Raw genomic sequence first — 13006 nt, forward strand, 5'->3', positions numbered from 1 at the left:
AAAAGCTGCTGAATTTCTTACTTTGAATTTTTTTGCATCAAAATTTCGTATGTGAATTTTTTTATGCCTGAATTTAGCTCATCAAAATTCTAAAAACCAGTTAAAAATTCAATGTCTTCAAAATTCGCCATCAAAAAATTCAGTGTTCAAAATTCGCCATCAAAAAATTCAATGTTAAAAAATTCGCTGTCAAAAAATTCGCTGTTCACATCTGGGGGACTCAGGCGTAAACAATCGATCCTGGCCAAAATCGAACCAATGCCCAGCCAATCACGTGGCGCTCCTCCGGTCATGTGACGCAGACGGTTCACCTCATAAGACCGGGGTCAACCACGGCTACCAGCATGAACGACGGCGCTTCAGTGAGTGTATTAATCCTTTTTGTCCTGTATGTGGTTTGTTTTTGTGAGAGTCAGTTAGCTGTAATGCATGCCCGTTAGCTGCGCTAGCACAGCGTTAGCTGCGCTAATACAGCGCTAGCACAGCGCTATCACAGCGTTAGCCGCGCTAATACAACGCTAGCACAGCGCTATCACAGCGTTAGCCGCGCTAATACAACGCTAGCACAGCGCTATCACAGCGTTAGCCGCGCTAATACAACGCTAGTACAGCGCTATCACAGCGTTAGCCGCGCTAATACAACGCTAGCACAGCGCTATCACAGCGTTAGCCGCGCTAGCCGCGCTAATACTGTATTAGCCGCGCTAATACAGTGTTAGCCGCGCTAGCACAGTAATGAGGTCATACAGACAGCACGTTCTGCAGCTGGGTAGTTGAGTAACAATTTTATAAACGCACAAATGGGTGGAAATGTGATTTATGCGCCCAAAAATGCAGTTAAGTCACAGAGCAGTAGGGTTGCCACCTTTCAGAAATGAAAATAAAGGACGCCCACCACGGCTCCTTGGGGCCACAGTTCAGTAAAATCGGAAAGATATTCACAGATTCAGAATTCCACCATCAATAACTCATTATAAACGATGCCTCTTTTCCATCGCTGTAAGGTAGACAATGTGCTACAAGCCTAGTTTTATCAACAGTAGCTGTCTTTCAAGCTGCAGAAATAACATTGGTGTCAACAGGAGCCAGTTGAAGGCTGCAGTGATTCTGGTGACACTACAGTGTATCAGAGAGAAGCTATTGAATATTTGTGTCTCTCTTTGCTGTTGCAGCAGTTTTGCAATTTGCACACGGTCCCTGTTCACTCCATAGACATCAATGGTATTCGTGCAGCTTGAAAGACAGCTACTGTGATAAAACTGGGCTTGTAGCACATTGTCTACCTTACAACGGTGGGAAAGAGGCATCGTTTATGTTTTGACCAGTGTTGCCAACTCCTCAGTAAGGAAAGTAGCTATTGGCTGTCCTAAAAGTCACTAGAAGTCGCTAAATGATGTCATAGCCTAATTTGCATAATTTCCCGTTTGCATGTAATTGTAATCAACATTGTGGGAGAGACAAAAAGTGAGTTTAAAATACCCAAAATATGTTTCTGAACTAGAGGCTAAATGCAGTGATTTATTTTAGTGTGACAGTGAAGAAACATTTTCATTTCCATCCCGCTCTGTAAGCAGGACGGGATCTGCAGAGACTTTGATTCATCTGCCGTCTGGACATGGAGTGATGTGGGTCTCCTCTAATTAGACAGTGGGATGCTGCAGGTCACTAGACTGACCACCTGTGCTTTGGGAAGGGGAGGAGCTCACAGCGCCACCTGCTGCTTGTTGAGGACAGTAACTGCAGAACGATCCCAGCTTTCATGTCAGACAGGGGCGGATCCAGATTAATTTTAGTGGGGGGCGGGGGGCACGGGGGGTACAACAGATATTTTGGGGGGGGCGTTGTAAGTTTTAAAGCTGCTACCGACCTCTCGCTTTTACAAAGTTTTTTTTCGTGTTTTTTTTTTGGTTCTTTAACCCAATAGGAAAGCTGTATATGACCTTTTCATTTTGGACTGTTAACATTCAAATTATGATGGACTTGTTTCCTTGTTTATGTGAATTACAACATCATTAGCTGCAACATCTGCCTGTTCTGTAAAACTGGTAGCTCAACGACAGCATCCTGAGGGCAATTAAGTGACAAATATTGTGCAAGAACAGCACTATTACAACCCTGACAATTTCCACTTCTTAGAATGTTTACTGCCAATTATCACACATAAAACAAGAAATAATATTCTGTACTAATACTTCTGTACTAGCCAATACACAGTGAATAAATATTATCTGAAAGTCGGGTTATTGTTTTTTATCAGCACAATACAAAAAGATTCATGTTAGACATATTCCAGTTAAGACTAGAATATCATGATTTATGTAAATTTACCTCAATAATATGAATGTTCAGGTTAAGATTGTACAGTGATATTTATTATGTAAGTTTAACTGATTAAATTTAATGACTCTGCACTACAATATTATTTATTATTTAGATTTACATCATTATTATAATATTTAGGCTCAGACTCTACAGTATTAAGATTAAGAAATCAAATATTCTATAAAATGTAAATACACTGAACTCATTTGGATATATTTAAGTGAGACTTTACAATATTCTTTGACACAAATCTATCTAAATCAAAATTTTAATCATTTTTACTCCAAACATTTACTGGACTGATTTAAACATTAAAATCACTCCTTTCTAATCCTCTGCTGTACGTTCAAACCTGAGGCCTTAAATAGAAGCACACAAGTATCTGATTGAAGGAACTTCTGCAGAGTCCTGGTTCCAGAACATGATGATAGAATTATAGACAAACTTTAACAAAAGCTGCCTGAGAGTTTACAGGTTTTTATGTTAGATTTCTTCAGTAATTTAATGAGAGTTATCAGCAAAAATCAAGTGTTCATTTGATGAACTTCATTTCCTAAAACATCCAGAATTGGAGCTCATATATTTTTGGCAGCTGTAAAGTTTCTGCTCCTTCAAAGTTCACAACACAATGAATGAGTTCCTAAAACACTCTCAATGCTGGAGAGCAATGTTCCCTGTAATTGTTCATGAGTCTGAGCAAACACACAAACTCCCTGAGCGTCCCTTGGACCACTGTGAGCAACATCAGACATGTGCACTGTGGTCACACCAGCATCGCATCCATTCAAGTTACATGGTTCATTAAAAGAATCAAATTACAGCATTTACATTTCTGTTAAAACACTTTGTCAACAGGAGCCAGTTGAAGGCTGCAGTGATTTTAGTGACACTACAATGTATAAGAGTGAAGTTATTGAATATTTGTCTCTCTTTACTGTTGCAGCGGTTTTGCAAATTGCAGACGGACCCTGTTCACTCTGTAGACACCAATGTTATTTCTGTAGCTTGAAAGACAGCTACTTTTGATAAAACTGGGCTTGTAGCACATTGTCTGCCTTGCAACAATGGGAAAGAGGCACCGTTTATGTTTTGACAACCTATATCTAATGAGTTATTGATGCTGGAAGTCCGAATCTGTGAATATCTTTCCAACTTTACTGAACTTGGGGCCACTACCACCTAAGGAGTGATATATTTAATTTTGAAAAAAGCATTTAGCCATACTTAAAGATTTAAGTGCTTTATTAACACGGACCTAAAAATTTTGTATTGTTTTATTATCACAGGTTCTGTCTGAAAAGAGGTGGCATCATTTTAAACAGTGAAATCAAACTAATAAAATGTAATGACCAACCAGTGAGCAATACTGGATTCTGCAAAAACATAAACAACTTTTTTTTAAATCTAAATCTTATCTAAACACAGTTAATGTATTAACTTATTTTTGTGTGTATGCATGTATTTATTGATTTATTTAGTACTGTTAACATATCAGAGTTCTGAGTGAATTTTTCTTAAGATAGGCAAAGGCCACTTATTGATTACATATAGGCTGTTAAATGTTTATTAAAAACTAAAAAGCATTTTAAATAAAACAATTCAATTCAATTCAATTCAATTTTATTTATATAGCACCAATTACAGTCAAATTGTCTCGAGACGCTTTACAGAACCAATATGCCTGACCCCCAGAGCAAGCCAAAAGGCGACAGTGGCAAGGAAAACACCCTTTTAACAGGGAAAAAAACCTCGAGCAGAACCCGGCTCTAATGTGGGGGGACCCATCTGCCTGCTGGCCAGGCGGGTTGACTTAGGCATTTATTGAGTCACTAAAATACTGTAGTACAGACCACATCAGCATGATTATAAGCATCCTCTGGTAAATTAACAACCAGATACTGATGTCTCTCACCATATGGACTTCAGGAGATGACTGGGGGATGATAAACTGTGACCTACTGGTTGGGTTCTCTCTGTTCTCATGTTTCTTACATGTTTGTCCCCTGACAGCCGGGTCGTAATGTTTTTTGAGCAACACATCATACTATGACGTTTTTACAATGAGGGTTCTACTATGGAACCAGTTTGACATGTTCAGGCATTCTTTGTGTGAAAACTCAGAGATTTCAGGTATCAGAAGGTGGTTTTCAACTTTCTTTATTAACTTTCTGCTTCAACTTTAAATTAAATTTCCTTCACTAACCCAGCCCTCTGGACTTCCAGTAAGCTGTGTTCCTATTGGCTGTCCAGGTGGCTGCTAGGTGTTATCAGGAACACCTGAGCAGCTCAGTGTTATCAGGAACACCTGAGCAGCTCAGTGTCTTCCTGCTTTATTTAGCTGCAGACAAACATTTCCTCTGATTCTCTTCACCAGTGAACTGGGTTTGGCTCTGTTGCTTTAGTTTGTTCTTTAGGTGTTGGCTTGCAGCTTCCAGCAGTAAAATCGTCTTTAATGTGTTTCTTGGTGTGTTTTAGGGCTTTGTACTGGATAGTTGTCTTGGTAAAGGTGGTTCTTTAGCCACAGTTAGCACATGGTGCTAATGTGTGCAGTGATTAGTGGATTTGGTGCAGGTGAGTTGTGTCTTTATCTTGGCTGTAGTGAGTCTTTAGAGGTTTTTGGTCAGACACATTCTGTGTTCTTGTTTGAGAACCGATGTTGATTGTCCAGAAGGTAAGAGTTCCTGTCCTGATTCTCTGTTCTCAGAGGTTCTCTGGTAGGCTGCAGGAGACTTTAGCGTTTGGGTTGTGCTAGTTTGGTTTTTGTATGGTTTCATTTGGACGACTATCTTGAGGCCCCTCCATGTGGTTTAGTGAGGTTTTCTGTAACAGTTCTACAAAGCAACCTGCAGCAGAAGAGACTTTGAGAGTTTTTAGGAAGTTCTGGAGACCAGACTTTAGAGCAGCAGAAACATTTGTCAGTAGTTTGAGCAGGAGAAGGTGAGCTTCAGAGTAGAAATGAGACGGAAACCTTCTTGACCCGTGTGGTGAGGTCCTGTACCAAGAGTTTGAGCAGGTTGTGAAGACTCTGTAGTTCTTTGGTGTGAAAGCACAAGAATTGACTCATTAAAGGAGAAAACAGGAGATATTGTTGGTTCTTCTGTCGCTCTGCAGTTTCCTAAGACTGAATGTCAAGTTTATATATTAAATGATTTCCCATGTGAGCCCAAGAAGACTTCAATAAACTCCCTCCATCCCCTGGACACAACATATTTTATTACCATGTTAAATGTTTTTTTTTTTTTTTTGTTTTTTTTTTTTTTAATGTTTTTGAGTTTTAATCATAGTTTTTTCTCTTTGCTTGTTTAGTTTTGTCATCTGTGTAAAAGGTGCTAAACAAATAAAGATGAATTGATAAACTGAATAATTGACTAACTCATGATTGTGGCAACAGAAGTATTTTCATTGTGATTTAAGGGTTTATTTCATTTTTAAGGTTGGGGTTAAAATCTTGACAGAAAAAGAAGATTAAAAAAAATAAACTACATAACAAAAAGCAATTAAATCAAAGGAAAAAAATTAATACAGTAGAACTTTTAAAAAGTTTTATTAAAAAGATTTAAGAAATTTAAGATGTAATTTCTAATTAAACATTTAATTTTTTAATTAAATGTTTTGTCTTTTTAAAGGTTTAATGATCCAATTAAATGTTTTGCATTTTTTAAAATGTTTAATATTCTTCTTGTTTGATTGTATTTTTTAAATGCTTAATTCTGGAAAATATTTTATCTGTAATTTTGAATATTTGTATTTTAAGAATTTTGTTTAATTTCATAATGGCATGTATTGTATCATGTTGAATTATCTAATTCAATATTTTGTCTGTTTAGTAGAGTTAAACATTAAATACAATTAAATTATATATACATATACCACCTTTTAATGTTTAGTTTTCTTTTTAAATGCTTCATTGTATTTTCTGTTTAATTCCTATTTGAAGTTTTATTGTCTTTAAGATGTAATTTTCTAATTAAACATTTAATTTTGTAATTAAATGTTTTGTCTTTTTAAAGATTTATTAATCTAATTAAATGTTTTGTCTTTTTAAAGGTTTAATGATCCAATTAAATGTTTTGCATTTTTTAAAATGTTTAACATTCTTCTTGTTTAATTGTATTTTTTAAATGTTTAATTCTGGAAAATATTTTATCTGTAATTTTGAATATTTGTATTTTAAAAATTTTGTTTCATTTCATAATGACATGTATTGTATATTGCTGAATTATCTCATTCAATATTTTGTCTGTTTAATATAATTTAATTGTAATTAATGTTTAACTCTATTAAACAGACAAAATATTGAATGAGATAATTCAGCAATATACAATACATGTCATTATGAAATGAAACAAAATTTTTAAAATACAAATATTCAAAATTACAGATAAAATATTTTCCAGAATTAAACATTTAAAAAATACAATTAAACAAGAAGAATGTTAAACATTTTAAAAAATGCAAAACATTTAATTGGATCATTAAACCTTTAAAAAGACATGACATGGGTACTTGTATAGCTCAACGGGTTAAGCGGGTGACCCATCTACAGGGGATGGTCCCAGATGCAGCGGCTGGGGTTCGAATCCCGCTCGTGACCCTTTGCTGCATGTCTTACCCCCGACTCTTTTCCCTCGTTTCCTGTTTGTCTCTCACTACGCCTATCCAATAAAAAGCTAAAAAAAAAAAGGCCCCCCCCCAAAAAAAAGACAAAACATTTAATTAAAAAATTAAATGTTTAATTAGAAAATTACATCTTAAAGACAATAAAACTTCAAATAGGAATTACACAGAAAATACAATGAAGCATTTAAAAAGAAAATTAAACATTAAAAGGTGGTAAAACATTTAAAAAGAAAAACCTTAAAGATTTAATCGAAACATTAAATATTGGGAAAGAAAAAAAAATCAAACAAGCCGATAAAGCATTTGAAAAAACAAACATTAAAAAGACAAAACATTTGGAAATCAAATCAGACATTAGAAAAGAATAAAAGGTGAGAAAAGAGCAAAACTAAACGTTTAAGAAGAATCAAACTAAAGACGAAACATTTCAAAAGACACCAGTTAAACTTTAGAAGATCAAATTAACAGAAGAGACAATAAAACGATCAAAAAGAGCAAAAACAGATAAAGCTCTTAAAGCGTTTTCTAGTCTGAAATGAAAACATCAAGTTGTTTCTTCAAACATTTCCTCTTTCTATGTTCTTGGTTTGATTGTGGATAGATTTACTAAGAACTCATTTCAGAAAACTGCTTTCCAGATAAAGTCTACTAGTAGTTGAAGGCATTTATCAAACTAATGTTACCTTCTGATCTCCATAAACTTTACTGTTCAGTGAAGAGAATCAAAGTTTGTTCAGGATTTCTAAAAAACCGCAGGTGAAGGTCTGAGAAGAACTCAGATTGATGGTCTAAATGTGAAATCAAGACTCATGGTCACAAGTTTTAAGGCTTCTGTTAACCAGAAAGTTCAAACTAACAGAGAACTACAGAGAAACTTTTAAAATTTCAGTCCTCAGACTGTCTGAAGGTTCAAACTAACAGAGAACTACTCAGGAACTTAGAAGATATCAGTCCTTGGACTGTCTGAAAGTCAAATCTAACAGAGAACTACTGTGGGACTTAGAAGATATCAGTCCTTGGACTGTCTCTCTCAATCGTACGACGCAGTGTGTAACTGTATGCAGCACAGTGAGCCGGCATACTCGTTTCCGTTTTCACGCCGTCTACATCAACGGAATGCACTGAAACTTTGCTCCCACGAGCTTAGCCTCGCTGTAGCCGCAGCTCAAAGGGGCGTGTCCTATCTACTCATTCATATCTATGAGAACAACGATGGCTGCACATAAGGACGCCTGACGTTGATTAGCTGCGTAAATACCATTATATACAGTCTATGGTAAATACGTATGTGAATCGCATCATTGGCTGCAGCAGCCAGTCACTGGTAACTCACTGACTCAAACTGAAAAATAGCACAGAATGAATTGTTACGTGTTTATTTTATTTACAATTTAGGTTGGATTTTTTTGTTCGCAGCGCAGATTTTCTGTGCGCGGAGACCATGTCAGCAGTGCGCAATTGCGCATGCGCGCAGCTTAGAGGGAACAGTGCTGGAGAGTGTTTGTGATGCTGAAGCAGTGACCAGTTTTTCTGTTTCTTCTCTGGAGATGCACAATGAGGGACGTCTGCAGAGACTGAGAAAGAGTCTCACCAAATCCTGACATGAGGAAAAAGACTTTATTGAAGACTGCAATGAGAAAAACTATCAGACAGCAGACGGCTGCATTCAAGGTGAGCTCTGAACATTTGATGTGGAACAGGAATTCAACAACGGCAGCATGAGCTTCATTTCAGTCTGTAGCTGCTGAATTCATGGATGAATCATCTGGCACTAGAGAAGAAGACCATCAAACATCCACGTCAGCTGATGGAGGTCCAAGAGTCTCACCAAACAAACAACCTACAGAGTGAAGACCTCAAATCTGATTGGACGGCCTCCTATTCAGCCACGTGTGAACAAATGCCTCTAAGCTGATTTGTTTTCTAAAATAAATCTAGTTTGTGTCCTAATCAATGCTTGTGTGTTTGCTTCTTTACACCGCTGTTAACAGTTTAGGCTGTTAGATTGTTCCAGATAAGACAAGTACAAGATTCTTCAGAGCCGTTCGACCACGAGCCTGACAGGAAGAACTCCAACAGCTACTGAATGTTCCTGTGGTTCCCTCAAGGCTACAGGAGGAGCCCTACGAGGACGAGCCGGTCCACCTGATGGCGGCCAGTCGCTGCGGTTCAAAGCCAACACCGACTATGTGGACTTCTACTGGACCACATGGAGGCCTTCAAACCTGACCAACAAGTTCAGCGACTCCCCGACTCGTGGGTCTGAGGACGCCGCCGAGCCTCGGTCCAGCCGGCCGCCTGTCTGTGGGTGTTTGAGTGCTGAGAGGTTTGTGGATGCATGTGAACGTTCCGTGTTGAAACAGCAGCTTTGGACTCAGTAACGCCGGGAAAAACCAAGAGCTCCTTTATTTGTGACTTCCACTAAAAAAACTGATGAAAATAAGTTTGCCAGGGTTCTGACTGATAACAGATTATTCAATAATGAAAGTAATCGTTTAAATATTCCTTTAAACAATCCTTTTAGGTCTACATTTCCTTTACACTGACTTCTTGGTACATGTACAAGTATTTTGGGTGGAATATACCATTAAGCCCAATGTTCAAGGGTTCTTCTGGGAATATACCATTAAACCAACCTTTTAGGTAAATGTTCCAAGATGTTGGGTAGAATATACCATCAGATAAACCTTTTAGGTCGACATTGAAGGATTTTGGGTGGAATATTCCTTTGAATGAACTTTTTAAGTTTATGTTCAAGGATGTTGGGTGGAATATACCACCTGTTTTTGTGTTGCTCCTCGGCGACCCTAGACAGCCGGGTCCTAATGTTTTTGGAGCAACACACCATACTATGACGTTTTTACAGTGATGGTTCTACTATGGAACCAGTTTGACATGTTCAGGCGTTCTTTGTGTGAAAACAGAGATTTCAGGTATCAGAAGGTGGTTTTCAACTTTCTTTGTTTACTTTCTGCCTCAACTTTAAACTAAATTTCCTTCACTAACCCAACCCTCTGGACTTCCAGTAAGCTGTGTTCCTATTGGCTGTCCAGGTGGCTGCTTGGTGTTATCAGGAACACCTGAGCAGCTCAGTGTCTTCCTGCTTTATTTAGCTGCAGACAAACATTTCCTCTGCTTCTCTTCACCATGGAACCGGGTTTGACTCCATTGCTTTAGTTTGTTCTTTAGGCGTTGACTTGCAGCTTCCAGCAGTAAAATCATCTTTAATGTGTTTCTTGGTGTGTTTTAGGGCTTTGTACTGGATAGTTGTCTTGGTAAATGTGGTTCTTTAGCCACAGTTAGCACATGGTGCTAATGTGTGCAGTGATTAGTGGGTTTGGTGCAGCTGGGTTGTGTCTTTATCTTGGCTGTAGTGAGTCTTTAGAGGTGTTTGGTCAGACACATTCTGTATTCTTGTTTGTGAACCAACGTTGGTTGTCCAGAAGGTAAGAGTTCCTGTCCTGATTCTCTGTTCTCAGAGGTTCTCTGGTAGGCTGCAGGAGACTTTAGCATTTGAGTTGTGTTAGTTTGGTTTTTGTATGGTTTCATTTGGACTATCTTGAGGCCCCTCCATGTGGTTCAGTGAGGTTTTCTGGAACAGTTCTACATAGCAACCTGCAGCAGAAGAGACTTTGAGAGTTTTTAGGAAGTTCTGGAGACCAGACTTTAGAGCAGCAGAAACATTTGTCAGCAGTTTGAGCAGGAGAAGGTCAGCTTCAGAGTAGAAATGAGATGGAAACCTTCTTGACCCATGTGGTGAGGTCCTGTACCAAGAGTTTGAGCAGGTTGTGAAGAGTCTGTAGTTCTTTAGTCTGAAAGCACAAGAATCGACTCATTAAAGGAGAAAACAGGAGATGTTGGTTCTTCTGTCACTCTGCAGTTTCCAGTTTCCTTAGACTGAATATAAAGTTTATATTTTAAATGATTTACCATGTGAGCCCAAGAAGACTTCAATAAAGTCCCTCCATCCCCTGGACACAACAGATTTTATTACGATGTTAAATCTTTTTTTTAAAATATGTTTTTTGTTTTAATCATAGTTTTAGCATAGTTTTTTCTCTTTTTTCACAGTTTTGTCATCTGTGTAAAAGGTGCTGAACAAATAAAGCTCAATTGATAAACTGAATAATTGACTAACTCATGATTGTGACAACAGAAGTATTTTCATTGTGATTTAAGGGTTTGTTTCATTTCTAAGGTTGAGGTTAAAATCTTGACATAAAAAAAAGATTAAAGAAATAAACTACATTTTAAAAAAGCAATTAAATCAAAGGAAAAAAATATTTAATACAACAAAACTTGTAAAAAGAAAATTAAACACAATTAAATTATATTAAACAGACAAAATAAATAAACAGAAGATACAAAACGTAATTATGAAATTAAACAAAATTTATTAAACAAAAATATGAAACACTGAAGATTAAATATTTTAGATAATTAAACATTTAAAAAATAAAATTAAACAAGAATATTACACAGTTTTTAAAAATACAAAACATTAAATTAGATTATTAAACCTTTAAAAATACAAAACATTGAATTAAAATTAAATGTTTAATTGGAAAATTAAATCTTAAAGACAATAAAACTTTAAATAGGAATTAAACAGAAAATACAATGAAGCATTTAAAAAGAAAATTAAACATTAAAAGGTGGTAAAACATTTAAAAAGAAAAACCTTAAAGATTTAATCGAAAAATTAAACACGGGGAAAGAAAAGGAAATTTTTCAAACAAGCCAATAAAACATTTGAAAAAACAATTAAACATTAAAAAGACAAAACATTTGGAAATCAAATCAGACATTAGAAAAGAATAAAAGGTGAGAAAAGAGCAAAACTAAACATTTAAGAAGAATCAAACTAAAGACAAAACATTTGAAAAGACACCAGTTAAACTTTAGAAGATCAAATTAAACAGAAGAAACAATAAAATGATCAAAAGAGCAAAAACAGATAAAGGTCTGAAAGAGTTTTCTAGTCTGAAATGAAAACATCAAATTGTTTCTTCAAACATTTCCTCTTTCTATGTTCTTGGTTTGATTGTGGACAGATTTACTAAGAACTCATTTCAGAAAACTGCTTTCCAGATAAAGTCTACTAGTAGTTGAAGGCATCGATCAAACTAATGTTACCTTCTGATCTCCACAAACTTTACTCTTCAGTGAAGAGAATCAAAGTTTGTTGAGTATTTCTAAAAAACCCACAGGTGAAGGTCTGAGAAGAACTCAGATGGATGGTCTAAATGTGAAATCAAGACTCATGGTCACAAGTTTTAAGGCTTCTGTTAACCATAAAGTTCAAACTAACAGAGAAGTACTGAGAAACTTTTAAAATTTCAGTCCTCAGACTGTCTAAAGGTTCAAACTAACAGAGAACTACTCAGGAACTTAGAAGATATCAGTCCTTGGACTGTCTGAAAGTTAAATCTAACAGAGAACTACTGTGGGACTTAGAAAATTTCAGCCCTCAGACTGTGTGAAAGCTCAGGTCCTGAGGACTCGGGAGGTGTGGAGGCTTTGGAAAGTCTTGGAACTGAGGGTTCAACCCTCCAGCACAAAGGCTGAAGTCCAACCTCCTGAGAAAAACGGTCGAGTCGAGACTCGAGTAAAAAAAAAAAACTCGAAAACAACAAAAAATAGATGACAAATGCGCAAAAAAAAGAAGAATTAGTATCTGAGCTAGTAGCTCAGGGGATAAGAAGACGGACTCCCAAGCGGGAGGTCGCAGGTTCAAGACCCACCACTGGCACTTTTCTTTGTTTGTCTTTGCCAGGATTTTGATAAAATTTAAGAAGTGTCTGGTCTTGAACCAGCGACCTGCAGCTCTACAGGCAAATCCTTAACTCACTGAGCTACAGATCAGATGAAAAGAAATGATTTCGTCGTCCCTTTGGCATCGTAGTTTCCGAAGTGACCACATGGGTGGAGCCAAGGCGGAGTCTGGGTGGAGTCTGGGTGGAGAGTAGGCGGGGAGGTGGGTGGCGGCCTCCCCCCTCTACTCCCCCACCTCCCCCCACCACCCACCACACCTTCCCCCGCCCCACGAGTTCTTCGAGTCTCC

General features: G+C 37.1%; 1 long non-coding RNA gene across 1 annotated transcript; it reads left to right on the top strand.

The window, feature by feature from the left end:
- The first annotated feature begins 71 nt into the window (after positions 1-71).
- On the top strand, positions 72-8892 carry LOC129349476 (uncharacterized). Its single transcript, XR_008602490.1, has 2 exons — positions 72-362; positions 8490-8892. It is a non-coding gene; the product is annotated as an uncharacterized LOC129349476 (long non-coding RNA).
- The last annotated feature ends 4114 nt before the right edge of the window (positions 8893-13006 follow it).

This window comes from Amphiprion ocellaris, chromosome 1 (assembly GCF_022539595.1).
Source record: "Amphiprion ocellaris isolate individual 3 ecotype Okinawa chromosome 1, ASM2253959v1, whole genome shotgun sequence".
In the NCBI taxonomy this organism is placed as follows: domain Eukaryota; kingdom Metazoa; phylum Chordata; class Actinopteri; family Pomacentridae; genus Amphiprion; species Amphiprion ocellaris.